This window comes from Gossypium arboreum, chromosome 3 (assembly GCF_025698485.1).
Source record: "Gossypium arboreum isolate Shixiya-1 chromosome 3, ASM2569848v2, whole genome shotgun sequence".
In the NCBI taxonomy this organism is placed as follows: Eukaryota; Viridiplantae; Streptophyta; class Magnoliopsida; order Malvales; family Malvaceae; genus Gossypium; species Gossypium arboreum.
This window is the reverse complement of record NC_069072.1, coordinates 130,711,671-130,731,024: the sequence shown is the minus strand read 5'-3', so window position 1 is coordinate 130,731,024 and position 19,354 is coordinate 130,711,671. Positions and strand designations below refer to the sequence as shown.

The following is a 19,354-nucleotide window of genomic DNA, read 5'->3' as shown; positions in this document are numbered from 1 at the left end:
AGCTCTACTTTCTTTATTTTACTAATCGCGGATATCTTAGATCGCTCTGGACAATCCTATTGGATTTGGTTCCCTAAGTGTAGTATATTTATTTTGTATACTTGTATTTTGTAAACAAACTAGTTTAATAATATCCATTAATTACATTATACCCTTTTTATTTTGTCCTCAATGGTTTTTACACTCAAAGAAAAATGGAAGCAAATATTGGCTCACTAGTTATCTAATGTTTAACTAATATTAAGCGGTATTATGTGGTCGGATCATAATATGAAAAGACAACTTGTACTGGTAGATTAACTTAAACACGTCCTTAGTTTAATCGAAACTAAGCAACCCGATTGAAAGACTAATAGGTTGTCTATCAAGTTCAAGTGGAGAGATATTTTGTCTTGATCATCAAAGTGGATGACTCCCAGAAAATAAAGACATAGATGTGGCTGACTAGATTGATATTACATTGGACAAGACTCATGTAGAATAGATCCTAGATTCGTTTATGAATTTTTTCACTTGTGACGTTCATAGTGTGACATATATTAATCCTAAGTGGATGATAAACTATGTATGTATGATTCGTATTCTTTAATGTAAGTAAAAGCCTGAGTTCAAATAGATAAAGAACCAAATGTGTTGGATATACGACTTCTGCAGTATATAACATCATTCACAATAGTGAAATTCATAACCCAAGAAATGGGTAAATGATATTCTCTCACATTACATGATAAATAATGTGTAACATCTCGAATTAGGGCCTAAACAAAAAAGTGATTTTGAAACCATAAATCTGAGTTAGAAATATTTCTATCAATAAATTTTTAAGGTCTACTATGTGATCTAATAACTGTGTCAAAATATCAACGAGAAATTTTACTGATAAGGTGTCCAATTGAGTTATTAGGACTAAATTGCAATAAGTGAAAAACATGTGTTCTAGTTAATTTATGGGGCTTAAATGTGATGGGATTTGAAATTGAAGTCCTTAGTTAGTAATTAAACCATTATATGTTGTTATGGACAAAAATGGACATGGGATGGATAAATATCAAGGTTTTAATGGAAGGGCATTTTGGTCCATTGGTTATTAAAAGAATTAAAAGGGAAAAATAGTAAAAAATTATGTCCATCTTCATCCTCCTTGGCTGAAAATCACAAGAAACCATAGCTAGGGTTTCTTTCATCTTTCAAGCTCAAAGTAAGTGCATCCTAGCCCTGTTTTTAAAGTTCTTTATATTTTTGAAATCCTCGTAGCTCAATTTAGCTATTTCTACCCTTAATTTCAACTAGGGTTCATGTTAAAAAATATACCCATGAATGGCATGCTTGTTCTTTGATGTCTAATGGAAGAATATGGAGGTTTGAGGTGTGATAAACAATTTTTACTAGGTGGTTTTTGGTGAAATTGATAAAAAAGACCTAATTGTAAAAGTTGTAAAAACTATCTAATTGTAAAAGTTGTAAAAAACTATGTGTAAATGTGTGAATAAATGAAAAATGTGGGTTGGAATAAGAGAGAAAATGATTCTGCTAGGCTGAATAATGAGAGAAAAATAGGTACTTTTCATTTTACGAGCCTAAGGACAATTTCATAATTTTGTGAAACTTTAGGGGCAAAATTATAATTTTACCATAGTGTGATTTTTTGGACTGAATTGAATAGTGCGTGTATTAAAAGAGTTAAATGTGTTATTTTAGATCAAGAGGAACGAGGAATAGACCTTGTCTGAGTAAAAGGCAAGGTTGTGGATTAAATCGCAAATAGTCACATTTTGCACTGAGGTAAGTTGTCTGTAAGTAATTCAACAATTCCATTATTATTGCGTTTAATAATTGATATTCTATGATATATGTATGATTTCCCTAATGAAATTAGCTCGTGACGATTTAATGAAAGTTTGGTGATAGCCTTATATCTCGGAAGTCCCGGGTGACCTTGAGGAATGCTTAGGATTCAGTTATCATGGCATCGGCATTGATATGAGAGCCAATGTAAGACCATGTCTGGGACATGGCATTGGCGTTGATACGTATTGTAACACCTCCTACCCGTATCCATTGCCGGAATAGGGTACGAGGTATGACCGGAGTTTACTGAACATTTTCAGATAATTCTGAGTCATTTATTATTCATATTTTAGAAATAATCATAACGTCTCTCTATTGGGCCCTCGAAGCCCCAAACATACATTAGAAACCAACCGGAATTAAATCGGGATTATAAAAAAAGTTTCGCAAAATCTTAAATTTTATTTTCATCTAAGTACTTACTATATCAATGCTCCTTATAATTAAACATGTTACCGTTCAATCAATAGTTTGACACTTGTCTAAGCGTCAAACAACATCATTGTTAGTATACTTGCACACATTTCATCTAAATTCAACATTGATATACTTATTTTCTCTACATATCGCACTTGAGTTTAATAATAGTCTCAACTTACATAATTTCCTTGTATCAACATATCAAAGATAATCATATATGTACATGTCATGAAACATATCATGCTCTTACTGTTTCTTCATAAGCATATATCATTCATTTCATTATATCAATATTTCATGCTCCATCATTTCCATATATTTTATGTATATTTATTCCGGTAATAGTTTATAATTATATTCCATGTACTTATACTTATTTTGTTTATTTATCTTCATAATTATTCCATAAAACTATTTTGTACATATATTTCCATATGACCAGTTCTTGTAAACATTTCACACAACCATTTCATATAACCATTCGTCATCTGATAAGTATTACCTGAATATCAATTGTTCAATAGATGTCATCGCGTCTCCCATCCACGGTTTTTTTTATCTTTGACATGATCATAGTGTCTTTCAACTATGGTCTTACTCATTCATTTTCTGTCATGTTGCCATGGTATCTTTCAACCATGGTCTTATTCTTTTCATGTCACGTTGCCATGGTATCTTTCAACCATGGTCTTATTCATTTCATATCAGGTTGCCATGGTATCTTTCAACCATGGTCTTATTCTTTTCATGTCACGTTGCCATGGTATCTTTCAACCATGGTCTTATTCATTTCATATCACATTGCCATGGTATCTGTCAACTATGGTTTTACACATTTCATATTAGGTTGCCATGGTATCTTTCAACCATGGTCTTACACATTTCATATCATGTTGCCATGGTATCTTTCAACCATGGTCTTACACATTTCATATCAGAGAGCACACTCTCGCGAACCTCATCCTTACAGTGGGATTACCAGTCCAGGCTAAATCCCCTGCAATGACAATTACTCTAATGAGCTTGGATCCAATTACAGTCAAAGCTAAATTGAACCTAATTCGGATTACCCGTCTGGCTAAATCCATTTTACACGTATTCTTCGGGAGGGCTGTATCAGAATAGGATCACCCATCCGGGCTAGATCCTTTTTACCGTCAATTCCTTTTCAGAGATCCATCGAATTTTCCTTTCATTCAATCGGGCTTTATTTTCAATTTATATCAAGTATTAGCAATATTTCATCAATTATCATGAATTGAACATTCAAATCATATTTTCATCACATAACCACATATTTCAAGTATTTAAAATACAATTCAAGTTACACAAACTTACCTCATTGCTTGTTTGTGTTTATAATTTCATTAATCCGATATCTTTTATTTTCCACGATCAAGTCTCATTTTTGAGTCGTCTGGATCTTTATAAATAAATTTGATCATCATTTTCATCCATTTCATATTCTAATGCATTTAATTAATGCTCTAGGAAAAATTACCATTTTGCCCCTAAACTTTTAATTAATGACGATTTCATCCTTAGGGTCAGGAAAATAAAATTCTTGCAATTTAATCCTTATTTATAGATATTATTCTCATACATATTGATAACAATCCATGAATTCTATAAAATATCAGAATTTTCCATAATTTCAACACTTTTCAATTTAATCCCTAAAACATGTTTTCCCTCGATCTTGAACTAAATTAATAATTTCATTCAATTTTGTAATTTAAATAATAAAATAAACCATTTCATGCAATTTGGTCATTTCTGACATTTTTACAAAATTACCCATAAAGTTTTACTTTTATTCAATTTAGTCCCTAAGCCTAAAACATGCAAATTAGCCATGCTAGATGAATATTCATACATATTTTTCCTCCTCATCCTCTCCATGCCACATCCTTAGTGTATATAACACACTTGTAAGTAACATTATCTATAATTTTTATTATTTACTTTTATGAATATTCAAGCTGTCCATCTGTGTCATAGTCACTAAATTATTTATAACTCGAGCTACGGAACTTCAAATTAAGATCCGTTTGAAACTAGACTCATATATCTTCTTACCATAAAATTTTCAAAATTTTTAGTTTAGCCATTAGGTACAGTTTATTCTTTAAATTCACCCCTATTCCTGCATCGAGCAGTTCAGGCCCTTCTTCACTAAAATTAATTATCTCACGATCTGAACTCAGATAATATTCCCATTGATTTCTCCTGAAAATAGACTCATTATGAATTCTAAAATATAACTTTAAGCCTCTAATTATTTTTCTTCAATTTTGGTGATTTTTCAAAGTCGAGCAGGGAACCCAAATTCATTCGACCTTGTCTCACAAAATTCATTATATCTCATAATTTACAATTCAATTGCTACACTTTGTTTCTTCTATAAGAAACTAGACTCAATAAGCTTTAATTCCATATTTTATTAATCCTCTAATTCAATTTCTACAATTTTGGTGATTTTTCAAACTTAGACTACTGCTGCTGTCCAAAGTAGTCTTAGTGCAAAATGTTGCTTATCACATTTCGGACTATCACTCATATTTCTGAGGTTACATTGAAATTGAAATTAAAAGTAGAAAATCAACATTTTGCACTAAGACTATTTTGGACAGCAGCAGTAGTCTAAGTTTGAAAAATCACCAAAAATTGTAGAAATTGAATTAGAGGATTAATAAAATATGAAATTAAAGCTTATTGAGTCTAGTTTCTTATAGAAGAAACGGTGTAAGAAATTGAATTGTAAATTATGAGATATAATGAATTTTGTGAGATAAGGTCAGAATGAATTCGGGTTCCCCTGTTCTGACTTTGAAAAATTACCAAAAATTGAAGAAAAAATAATTAGAGGCTTAAAGTTATATTTTTAAAATTCATAATGAGTCTATTTTCAGGAGAAATCAATGGGAATATTATCCGAGTTCTGTACTGTGAGATAATTAATTTTTAGTGAAGAAGGGTCCGAACTGTCACGTATGCTCGTGTAAGACCATATTTAGGATATGGCATCGGCGTCAGTATGTGATTTCATGTTAGACCATATCTGGGATATGGCGTTGATATGAGATTTCATGTAAGACCATGTCTAGGACATGGCGTCGATATGAGGTCCCGTGTAAGACCATGTCTGGGACATGGCATCGGTACCGACATGAGACTTCGTATAAGACAATATCTGGGATATGGCATCGATATGTAGGCCCATATAAGACCATGTCGGCGACATGACTTTAGCATTCTATTTGGTGTATGATGATTTCGAATGTCCTTTAGTATTTCGGGTAATCTAACAGGCCATTCAAGATTACGATTAAGAAGTGAGGAAGATTAGGTAAGAATGTATAGTACAGGTATGTACGTAAACCTCATGAGTATTGGACTCGATTCGTGTTTGGAAATTGGTATGGGTATGAAAGAGTAAGATAAGCTTGATGTTCAAATACACTTATTATCAATTTTCAATATGTTCATTATATGTAATATGATATAGCGGTGATGAATGGATAGTATGTTTAATCCATGAGTTCCATGACTTATGTTGTTTATTATTTGCACATGACTTACTAAGCTATATGCTTACCTCTTTCTCTCTTTTCCTTTTTCTTTTAGCATCGTCAAGCTAGCTCGGGGATCGTGAACGTCAGAGCTCAAGTCACACTATCAACAAATCTTCTGGGGTATAATTGGCTTATTACATTTAAGTATGGCATGTGTAGGGGACTTAATATTTTGTTATATGTGTCATATTGGTTAGTCAAAGTGATGGCTCATTTTGGTATATTATTCCATTTTGTATATGGCCATGAAATATGGCTTATATTGATTATTGGGTTGAAATCCCTAAATATTGATACATGAATGAGATATGTTATTACCCTTATGGTGTGTGCCAAAATGGTTGATAAAATGTGGAATTTATACTTGATGGATATATGATGTCAATTGGCATGGTCACCATATCAATAAAAGTAAAGAAACAGATTGAATGAACTTAACAAGTCAAGGAGTCCTAATTAGATATACTAGATATGAATTTATCAAGCATGAGTTAAAGCTATGGATGTCTAAGTACTCCCTTTTTGTCATGATAACCACCATTGGCATATGAGTGTATGCAAGGGTTGCTAAGGGTGACAAGAGGGCTTGGAAAATAGCCTCAAAGTTGTCCACACGGGTAGACACATGGGCATGTCATCCGGCCATGTGTCCCCTGCACCCTAGTGTTACAAGTCAGTATGCATGGTAGTAAACATACGAGCAGAGACACGGTCATGTGTCTCAGCCGTGTGGAGAACACGACCTTCAAACATAGGCGTGTGCCCAGGCCGTGTGAAGTCTGCACCTTAAATGCAAAAATTAAATTCGCCACACAGCCTAGCACACGTGCGTGTGACTTGGCCGTGTGATCTTAAATTGATGCTGACATCATAAACAGAGAGTTACACGGCCTGGAGACACGGGCGTGTCAAGGGCACACAGGCGTGTGACCTTGTTTTATGAAATTTTTTCTGAAGTTCACGGTTTAGTCCCGAACCACCCCCGATGCATGCTTTGGGCCTTGTAAGCCTGTAATAGGGACAAGTTGCACCTGTATGTACAGTTTTATATTCAAAAGAATTTTTTTATGGCTCGGTTCTGTATGTATGTTTATGTTTTAGCCGGTAAATCCCGGTACCTGTCTCGGCGTTGGATTCGGCTAAAAGGTGTTACACCATGAGTCGTTTATCGTTATATCTATATAAGGGTTGATGTTTGTTGACATCGACATTGCCAAATACATCTAGTGATTGGCTTCAACCAATCTACTATTTTCAACCAATCTCTATATTTGCAGAGCCTAGTTCTGTGAGAAGAATCTACTATCTTCAACTAAATACAACCAGTGAATCTATTTTTAACACATCCTAGTGAAGAATTCTCACTCTTGTACTTCGAAGACTAGACCTCTCACCATTAAATTCTCCCCTTCAGAATTTAGGATGTAAAACTACAACACAAATGTTTTACAATTAGGGGTGTGCGTTGTAACATCCCTCACCCATATTCAACGCCGGAATAAGGTTAAGAAGTATTGCCGAACTTACAAAATAATTAAACATGCTTTTCTCATATATTCAATCAATACATATAATCATCATTCATTCTCAATCAATTTGTCTCTTAAACAAGCCTACGAGGCCTTAAACATGCTTTGGGAGTGGTTCGGGACTAAACTGATAACTCATGAATCTTTCACGAAACTTTGAAAATTTTTCTCAAAACAGGGGACACACGCCCGTGTGGCCAGCCATGTGTTTCACACGGCCACCAGACACGCCCATGTCACAGGCTGTGTAGACATTCGAAATGGGAGCACATGGCTGTATCTCAGCCTATGTCCTACCCCATGTCCAAACAAGTGAGCTTACTGACTTGGGTCACACGGCCAACCACACGCTCGTGTGTCTAGCCCGTGTGCCCTTCAAAGTGGCCACACATGCCTGTGTGCCAAGCTGTGTGCTAGGCCCTGCCAATCCTATAGGGTATACTGACTTATGCCACACGGTCAAGTCACACGCCCGTGTGTGAGGCCATGTAGTGTAACACCCCATACACGTACCCGAGACCTGGATAGGATAAGAGGCATTACCGAAATTTTCAGAATAATTTCAATTAATTTATATCATTTATTATTCATTTTCATGTTTCATGTAACATTCTTTTCATATTATAATTCTCGTATCATATCAAATATTCTATCCGTTGAATCATTGGAGTTCCGATGGATTTTTCAACAGTACACTCAAAGCGTACATTTCCATATTTCATCAATTCATATTCAGAAATAACCCTTAGGACATTTAATCATCAAGCACTCTCTCGAGTCACATTTCATGTAACTGTAGTGAATTAAGATTACCTTTTCAGGTCAAATCCTACCCACCTTAAGTTATCATAAGGAATCATATCTCGTGTAACCATAGCGAATCAGGATTACCTTTTCAGGTCAAATCCTATCCGCCTTAAGTTACCGTAATGAATCAGGAATAAATCCTATTCACTTTAAATTACCATAGTGAATCAGGAACAAATCCTATCCATTTTGAGGTATTATAGTGAATCAGGAACGAATCCTATCCATTTTATATTCTCGAGAAGGCTTTTGTCAGATTAACCATCTGGGTTATCTATTTCTGCAACACATGGAGGAACTCCTTCATTTGGGAAATCACCTATATCCATCCGGAACCCAATATTCAAACAGATTTTATCCATTTCAAGTAGTTTCAAAACATGTATTATTTCTTTCATTTCAACATCCATACATTTAATATATTCAATTCAAACATCATATAAAATACAATACAATATTTAAATTGACATATTTACATGCTCATTCAAGTTATACAAACCTACCTGACTAAATTGTAGAAATACCAAGATTTAGGGGCATTTTGGTAATTTATCATTTTCCCGATTTTGACCCTATCTTAAATTAATAATTTTATTCAATTTATTAATTTAGATAATAAAACAATTCATTCCCTTCAATTTGGTCATTTTTGACATTTTTACAAAATTGCCTCCTAAAGTTTTACTTTTATTCAATTTAGTCCTTGAGCCTAAAACATGCAAATTAACCATACTAGCTGAATATTCATATATATTTTCCTCCCTCTCCTCTCCATTCCACATCCTTAATGTATATAACATGCTTATAAGTAACATTATCTATAATTTCACTATTTACTTATATGTATATTCAAAGTTGTCCATCAGTGTCATAGTCACTAAATTATTTTTATCTTAAGATAAAGAACTCCAAATTAATATCTGCTAATTTTTCCTAAAACTAGATTCACATATATTCTTACCATAAAATTTTTAGAATTTTTGGTTTAGCCAATAAGTACAGTTTATTCTTTAAAGTTACCCCTGTTCTGCTGTCTTCTTTGCTAAGAATTAATTATCTCCTCGTACGAGATTCGGATGATGTTTCCACTTATTTATATTAAAAATAGACTCATTAATGATTTTAAAAATTTAAATTTAAACCCTTAATTATTTTTATCCAATTTTTAATGATTTTCCAAAGTCAAAATAGGAGAACTCGAAATCATTCTGACCTTGTCTCACAGAATTTATTATATCTCATGATTCAGAATTCCATTGCTTACATCGTTTCTTCTATAAGAAACTAGAATCAATAAGCTTTAATTAAATATTTTTTTCATCCTATACTTCGATTTACAAAATTTATGGTGATTTTTCAAAGTTAGCCTACTGCGGTTATCCAAAACTGTTTTAGTGCAAGATGTTTATTTACCATGTTTATAACACCCTTATTTTCTTTCTCTACACTATTTCTCATTACTTTCTCTTATTTTCTCTTCACTAACATATCAAGAACATAAAACCTTATATAATAAAACTTTACATTAACATCATTTTCATGCTTTTTCAATAGTATCAAACTTAAAAATATATTGAAATCTTGATGTTCTTACCTTGTCTCATTGATTTCAATCTTTATCTTGGTTTTCTCTCTCCTCCAGCTTCTATTTCTTGAGTCTAACTTCATATTCTAGCTTCTCATAGTCTCCTTGTCATCTTTCTCTCTTGATAGCTAAGGAAATTCTTTTGATTTCTAAGTGAAAATGATGAATTTTTGGTGGAAGGACTAAATTATAAAGAAAAGAAAACTTTCTTCTCTTTTCTTCTAACATGAATTGCATGGATGGAAAGATGATAGAAATTCTTCATCTTTTCTTCCTTATATATTAAATAAATTAATAATAAAATAATAATAAATAGTAAAATATCTCATTAAAATATTAAAATAATATTTATCTTAATTAAATAATTATAAAATATCATCAACATCATCATTACTTTTTAGATTTCTCTCTCTTCCAATTAACCATTTTGCCCTTTATTATCTTTTAAAATTCCATCCTTGAGTCATCATTTAATTTGGTAAAATTACAATTTAGTCCCTCATAACTCTTCACCTATTCAATTTGGTCCTAATTCATCCATTTTCCTTAGTTTCCTGATTATTCCACCCTTAAAATATTTACACTATTGGCCCTTCAAATTTTTCATATTTACACTTTAACCCCTTAAGTTTTGAGTATTTACTCTTAGGCAACAAAACTTTTCACACTTTGACAATTTAGTCCTCTCCTGAATCAAGATATTATAATTTACTTCCCAATGTTGTCATAATTTAAAACGTCCCTTTTTTGTCACTTATTTCCTTATTTTTCTATATCCAGGATAATATCTTACTATAGAAATTTTCGGGGTATTACATACAAGCATACTGACTTGATTTCAAAAACCACACCAGGGACACATGGCCGTGTAACATGACCGTGTGTCACATGCGGCTGAGACACACGCCCGTGTCTTTGCCTGTGTGGACAAAAATAGGCTATTTACCAAGCAATTTTGCCACCCCAAATTTGCAATTACCTATACAAGCCAAATGGTACAAATTCATAGCATATAAGGGCATTCAAATCAACCACAACCAAGACTAAAAGGTACCAATTTAATATCAACCACCAACATACTTATAAACTCATGTTTTACTCATTCAAAACATACCAAATACCAATTACTTCAAACATCACTATAACCAAACTCAAATATGCATTAATTGGCTTAATTTCCAAGCATACCAATTCTCAATTCTTCACCTAATGAAATTTAATTTACCTATTCACAACAAGCATCATAATCCAACCATAATCACATAATATAGGTCAATCATCAACTCAAACAAAAATCCATTTGCACACTTATATACATTATTAGGTGATAGGTAGATAGTGTGATGCAATCTCCGACGATCACCTATGCACACTTTGAGTCAATTTACCTATTCACTAACAAACCTTTCTATTTCTCATTCACAAATTTATATACTTTCATCATCATTTCTTCAATCTAATGCCAAAATAGTTTATGCACATACCTGTACTATCTCGTACAAATTTCATACACATTCTCGGCTTTCATTTATCCATTGAACCATTCGAAATAGAAGTCAGATACTTAAGGATCTCACACGATAAGTACATATACCATGGCCCGTAGCCAAATCAAGGCAACTTATCTCTGAAGTTCTGATAACATGGCCCGAAGCCAAAATCAACTAATATGTATGGCCCTAAGCCAAATCGGTATAACTCACACCCAAAGTACTATATCATGGCCCGAAGCCAACTCATAATATCCTAATGACATGTCACTAGCATCCTAAACTATTCATAAGGTTCAACCGGGCTTCCAATTGTCAAATGATCATCAAATCATTTCCAAACTTGTCCATAGTCACATAATCACAATTTATGCTATATCAAAGCATATAAAATACATTTAAAATGACATTATAACGTACTAACTTACCTCGGATGTGTAAACGACAAAATAAGGCGATTAGTCGATAACTTTCGTTTTTCCCAGATCTAGATCCAAATTTCTTGACCTAAATATATTCAAAAATAACTTATTCAATAATATCTCTATTCAATTTAGTCCAAAACACACATTTAGGCACATTTACACTTTTGCCCCTAGAATTTCACCACTTTTACAATTTAGTCATTATTTCATAAAATCACAAATTAATGAAATTCACAATAAACCCATGCTATCCAAATTACCATAATTCCCTTAGAAGCCCATATTTTTCATTTATTTCATATTTCAACCACAAAATTTTAACATTTCTCAATTTAATCCCTATTTTGCATTTTGACTAAAAATCACTTAACAAAACTTGTATATCTTTTAACAAACATTCAAAACCTATCATCAAACATCAAAATACTCATGTATTCATCAATGGAAACTTTTAAAATCTTTAACAGTTTTGTAAAATAGTCCTTGGGCTAGCTAGTACTAGATGCAACGATCACAAAAACATAGAAATAATTAAAAACCGAGCAAAACACATACCTAATTGCTTGAATTTTACTTGGCCAGATGAAGAACCCTAATTTCTTATTTTTCTCCTTCAAAATTCAGCTATGATGAAGATGATAACCTTAAAATTAATGTTTGTTTTATTTAATTAACTTATATTTAACAATTACCAAATTAACCTTTATTATAAACCATTAATATCATCCAAATGGTGTCCATTTGTGTCCAATCATGCTATTAATGATCTAATTACAACATAAGGACCTTTAATTTAAGTTTCTATAGCTATTAGATACTTTTAACTAATAGAACAACACTTTTGGACATTACGCGATTTAGTCCTTTTTACCGAATTGAGCATTCAAACGATAAAATTTTAAACAAAAATTTCACACATACATGCTATCATGCTGTAAATATTAAAATAATAATAAAATAATTATTTTGACCTCGGATTTGTGGTCTCAAAACCATTATTCTGATTTGACCAAAAACGATCTGTTACAAGCGTTCGATCGAATCGAGTCCAATCGAATTGAATCGAATTGATTGAAAAAAATTTCAAGTTAATCGAGTTGACGAGTCCTACTTTATCATCCTAACTTGATTTGAAATTTTTCGAATCGAGTCGAGTGAAATGAAATTCGAATTGAGTGAAATGAAATTCGAATTGAGTGAAATGAAATGTGAATCGAGTGAAATTAAAAATTTAACATGTTAAATTAAAATTTTGTTACAAGATAACTAATTCTATGTTATAGCATAAAAATTTGGAACCATATATATTCAAAAAAATTCAAAACAAAATAATAATAATAATAATAAAGATACTTTAGTATGATAAACTTGAATCATTAATTAACTTATTTAGGTCCTCGAAATATTATTTTAGAAAATTTTAAAATTTTAACTTTCTTTATATATGATTTAGAATTTTTAAAATTATTATAATTTTTAAAAATATAAAATTTTGAATTTTTATAAATATTTTGAATTTTAAAATTATTTTGAATTTTGAAAATTATTTTGATTATTTTGTAATTTTTATTGAGAGAGATCAATTTATGCATTTTCAAAATTGACAAGGACCAAAAGAGTATTTACACCAATATGCTATTCAATTATTCGAATTGTAAAATTCAACTTAATTCGAACTCGAAACTTGAATAACTCGATTCGATTAACTCGAAATCTGAACTTTTTTTGATTTTTTTAATCAAATCGAGTTTTGTTCACCCCTATTTACAACCATAAATGCACTCACACGTATAATATTCCTCATTTGTCTATACAATTCTTTCAATTATATTATTTTTTCAAGACTTACTAACATAGTAAAGATTTATCGCAATCCACAATAAACAACATTTGAAATAGTTATATACAATATAATATTAACAAACAACATAAAATAGGCTATTGATAGATATAGGTCTTCAACGTTTCAATTCAATCTAACTTCCTCTATTAAAGGGATTTGATTCGCATGATTCGACCCAATCTTCTAAATAAAATTTTGCAAGTGATTTGAACTTCATTGTTTGACTTGATTCATTCTATAATATCAACTCAACTCAAATGTACAATTCAATAAATTATTAATCTTCCGAATATGACAAATTATTTTGTTGCAATAGTTAAGGAAGTGAACACTTCCCTCAGCACATTTCAACAACTTCAAATATTTTAACGAGTTATATTTTCAAACCCATATCCGTATATGTATATGACACAGATTCACAAGGGTTAAACGATTTACAAGAAAATCTTAAAAATAGTGTACCATTAGTAAATCATTATAATTATAAGATTTATACTTGATGCAATAATGTAAAAGTTCATTCTCTTTCAGGGAACTACTGGCTGCTATCTCTTGAACAAATTTAATTAACAATTAAAATTTTAAATTATCTATTTTTGTTTGTAAAATTTTTATAAATGTATTTGTGTAGCTTATTGTAATGTATAAATTTATACACTAACAAGGCTTTTTCTATTTTTATAGACAACGTAAACAAGTACTCAAATCTATCAATAAATGTTGAATATAGTGGTAAAATATATTGCACTTTCAAGAAAAAAATTTAGATTTGAATCTTGAAAATAATACTATCGAGAAAGGTTATCACGAATCTCGAAAAGAATAAAATAAACATGAAACATACTTTAGTCGTAAAAAAAAAATCTGTCATGTGGGATGCTTTCAATGAGTTTATTCGAGACTGCTACTAGTATACTTTTGTTATAGAATACTTAAAAAAAAACACATAAAATTCGATCCACTTAAGTGATCCAGAATTTGACCCGATCAGGAAAGGACGACATCACCTGATGGCTCTTTGCTAGCTCACCACTCACTAGCTCGTCACTCCGCTAGCTCACCTCCTCCCTAGCTTGCAAGATCTTTGCAGAGATAATTCTAAGGATACATGTTGAGTTTAAGGAGGGTAATTTATCATTATGCATGACATCTAGTTACCCCTAACATGTCACATTAAAAAACCGTACCTCATAAACATGAAGGATAGCCTCCATGAGAGGAGGACTGGAAAATTTTTACTTTAGCTCTTCTAAAAATAATACAAAATTGATTTAGTCCTTGAGAAGTTATAAAGATATTGGCTATTAAAATGAAAAAATTACTTTTTTAATGTTATAAAAATTATAATTTAATTTCGGCTCCAAAAAATTTTCTGACTTCACCGTATAGAGAACTATATATTTCTTACTTTTTAAATATATATATATATATATATTACAATATGCGACATTACTAATGGTCCAAGCACGTGAATTGAGTGTCTAATTGATGTGTTTAAAATATTACAGTTCCTTCCTTTTAATCTATCTTGTAATAGACTGCTTTCATGATCCATGTTTTTGTTGTTTGTAGTAAGCTTATATCTGTTTCATATCGAAGAACATCTAATGTCAGTACGCAAACCTGAATCAATATTGCAAGCGGTGATTTCTTGATTGTATTACGAATTTTCAACTAATAAATTAACAATCCAATAAAATATGAAGAAACGAATCACCTGGCTAGGATTTGAAAGAGGCTATTCTTCATTGTTCCCACAGTCTATAATACTACATCCTCTGGTTTACATCTCCACAGCTTAGATACCTCTTTCATCATTTCCTAAAATCACAAGAAAATCATGGTTGTTTTCACATATGAATCTGAGGTTATTACAGCAATCCCACCGGCCAAGATGTTCAAGGCTCAACCTTATACCGAAGATTGTTCCTCAGGCTTTTAAGTGCGTTGAGTACATTGAAGGCAATGGTGAGCCTGGTAGCATCAAGAAGGTCACCTTTGGAGAAGGTCACTTCATTTATATAACTTTATACTTTGAATCATATACATATGTGTATATTAAATCTGAAGGGAAAAAGAGAAAGTTACGTTTTTTTTCTTCAGGCAGAAAGCCAATTCAATTACATGAAGCAGAAGGTTGAAGCACTAGACAAAGAAAATTTTGTGTATATTTACAGTGTTATCGAAGGTGATGCATTGATGAACAAGCTTGAAAAAATCACTTATGAGACGAAGTTAGAGGACTATCCAGATGGGGGGGATCCATATGCAAGACTACTTGTAAGTATTACACCGTAGGTGACTTTGAGCTCAAGGAAGAGGGAATCAAAGCAGGTAAAGAAAAGGCATTGAGAATATTCAAGGCCATTGAAGTCCATCTCCTGGCAAATTCTGATGCTTACTAAGATAGCATCATCCATTTCAATGAATATCAAGCAATTGCCTTTTTTTTTCTCTTCTATTAGTTTTTAGTTTTGAAGTTGGGGATTCATATGAAATTCAGATTGCTAATAAGAGCTCATAGGTTGACCAGGAAGCTTGAACTGAAATGCATGAAGCCTGCAATGAAGCATCCAATTTATTTACTGAATTTTTCAAGATTTATATATTGAACTTATAAACTCAAGTTTAATTAGTTGAAGATTGTTGAAATTAATTGTGGCACATTGTTGAGTATTTTTCTCTGTAACTCTTAGATGGCAGTGATGGTCTATTTATATGATATAGATATTGTTCATTGATATAATTTATTAAATAGATTTCATGCACATCAATAAGTAGCTTACTCTAGGTTAAATATGTGTTTATGTAGTCTCATGCGTGACCTCGCAGGAGAACATAGGTACCCATCCTGCGAGCTCAGCCTGTGACATCAATGTACGAGCTCAATGGAAACCGGCTCATCCAACCCGAACCCATTCGGGTCTTAGGCCGGTGATAACAAGTATCATAACACACTTCAATTCCACTTCAATTCCACATCATGAATATTATCGAGAATCAATTCAGACCCAAATCATTTCAAATATTAGGTGATTGAATTTAGGCCTGAAAATTGTGGTGGTTTCTTTATACACTGCCATTTTCATTATGCAATCATGAACAGATCTTACCTGCAACTTTGCTTGTAATCTATAGATTGTCAGTTGTATCTTTCTTCAGAAAAAAGGAACAACAATCAAGCTTACCATAAAAGAACAAATTAGTGAATCTTAATAGCAATATTGTTGGAATTTGGCAAAAAAGGAGGGGAAAACAATTCTAATAGACTATGTAGTGATGACAGCATATCAAATATTTGCATTTTTTTAAACAACCTTTTTAATTAAATTTACATAATTGCTTCAAAAATCGAATTTACATATTAAATTCAAGTGTTACTATTCAAAAATTTAAATTAAATAATAATATTAGTAAGATTATGAATTCAAGTTAAATTTTAAATAAGTATAAAATAAAAAAATATCTTAAATTCAAAATAAAAACAAAACAATTTAGTAACTTAATTAATTTAATTTTACAATTTAACATTTATATATTCATGTATTGGTTTTAAATATTTGTACTCCTAAAGTTTACTTTCTTTCATGTTTCGGCTTCTTAAATCTTTTGTTTTATATATATTAATAATTCTTTAGTAATATTAATTTAATTTTTTAAGTTCACTTTCTTCCTTGTTTCCGTTCCTTAAATTTCACTTATAATTGTATAACATAATACCTGAACAAAAGCTAATTTCTCAGAAATGAGAAAACCTGTTAATACCACTGTTAATACCACACAATTGCTAAAGATACATTTTTTTAATATAACATATAACATTTCATAAATCAAAATAAGTAAAAAGATTCATATCTTGTTCAGAAGCATCGGTCTTCTATAGAGACTAAGGGTCCCTTTGGATAGATATTTACTTTCAGTATAGTACATTTAGCTTTCTTTTTATCTTACTCTACAGTATAATCTCATCGCCATGCTGATTTTATACTAACTACAGATAAACATATCGCCTATCTAAAGGGTGCCTAAATACATGAGATTCCATACAAATGAACAAAATGTCCCTAATACAAAAAGTGCTAGAATTTCACTGTGGAAAACTGCCCCCTAGCTGAGCTGTCATATCTGCTCACTGTTTTTCCTCCCTATCAGATATGATTTGAGGCCATCCCCAATTTGGACATGAATGACATATAGTCATTTACAAGTACAGAGAGAATCATGTTAGAATCAACATTTTTAATGATTTTAACAACAATTTCAGCATCAAATTTCAATCTCCAAGTGTGAAATATTCAACTAATGAAATAAGGAGAGTCCACCTCTAAGCACCTCTCACCCACTCCCCTTTATAATTGCACCCACACCACCTTTCCCCGGATTACTGGAGGATCCATCCGTATTAACTTCGAAAGAGCAGGCAGCTGGAGGTTTCCTAGTCACCTGACTTTCTATGGAAGTGAGCGGGATATCAACCTCTGTTCAGCTGAAAAACTAGCCTGTCTTGTTTATAAACGAAAACAGGGCAGACTATTCGTACCATACTAATTCTAGTAGAAATTTTCACATCCCACAGTTGGAAAATTTTATTGATTATTCTTCAAATTCACTTTCTAAAACCAATGCACTCGAGGCTGGCGAAATAGTAGAACAACGTTTCAAATTCAGAGCTAGGTCATACCACATTATTAAATTTTTTACTGAATCTGGGTGCGGTGCGCCAGGCCCAAGCAATAGTGCAAAACCTGGGCGACGCTCGAGAGCCCCAGTAGCTAGCTACTGCGTTATACTCCCCCACTCCAAAAATAAATTTAATATCATGTGATCCAATGGACCACGTATCAGATATTAAACTGATAAGAACAGATACTACACTTGATCTTAGCCAAAAGGCCGAGAAAGGTATGCTGTAATCCCTCAAGCTTCGCGCTATTTAAAGCCTGCTTCTCTCCTCTTCTTACGTACTCTCCCTGATGTGGGATGTTATGCAAAACCAGCTATAAAGGATCCGGGTACTGGTGCCGTAATAAAGAGTGAAGCCTTCCTGAATACCCTAATTCTGGGCCACCTAGAAGTTGATGCAAGAACCAAGGCACAATCCCATCAAAGATTTAGTTTTCATAGTTGCATCAGAAAAGAAAATTTAATATTCAAAGAAGCATGCTTAAGCAAATTAATTCAACAATAAAACCACTGTCCTAACGAGCAAAACTTTGAAAAGCGAACAGGCATTTGCAATTGTAAATCACACCAGGAAAAGGATTATGGCTCTGCTCAGAAAAGCAGCAATGGAAACAGCATTAGTTTGAATCAGACACCTTCCCATAAATAAACAATACACAGTTCTGGATCAGGCACCTTTCTTTCATTGTAACAAAAGCAAGTTTAGCTTGATAGAATCCCAGTCAAAGTCGGCAATTTTGTTCTAAGTTGAAAACTTTTGCAGCTTTGAAACATTATATGCATGAACATGTTCTGTGCTGCTTCAGTTCACATAAGACTCTCTGCCAGACAATTGGCAAGCCATCCACAAGTTGTAACCTAAGTGGTTTATCCACAAGTTGTAATTTAAGTGGTTTACTTTCTTCCTCGTTTTGGTTTTCTATATCTTTTGTTTTATTATTCTTTTCTGTTAAGGATGGATTGAATTTCCAAGCCAAATAGTCAAGATTTTGGTTTGAATTTAACAAGCCATGAATCCTAGCAAATGTTAAAATTGGTGGCTAATTTATGCACCAATTTTTACCGCCCAAAAATTACTACTATCATTTTCCAATTGTCAAGTGTTATTAAATGTGGCTATTAACTTGAAGGAGATGTAAACTAGTATAA

General features: G+C 32.2%; 1 non-coding gene and 1 pseudogene across 1 annotated transcript; one reads left to right on the top strand and one right to left on the bottom strand.

Moving 5' to 3' along the window:
* The first annotated feature begins 15,362 nt into the window (after positions 1-15,362).
* Positions 15,363-15,927, top strand: LOC108475782 (major strawberry allergen Fra a 1-2-like; annotated as a pseudogene).
* Positions 15,928-18,232: 2,305 nt separating this feature from the next.
* Positions 18,233-18,428, bottom strand: LOC128290966 (U2 spliceosomal RNA). Its single transcript, XR_008280744.1, has one exon. It is a non-coding gene; the product is annotated as a U2 spliceosomal RNA (small nuclear RNA).
* Between the last annotated feature and the right edge of the window lie 926 nt (positions 18,429-19,354).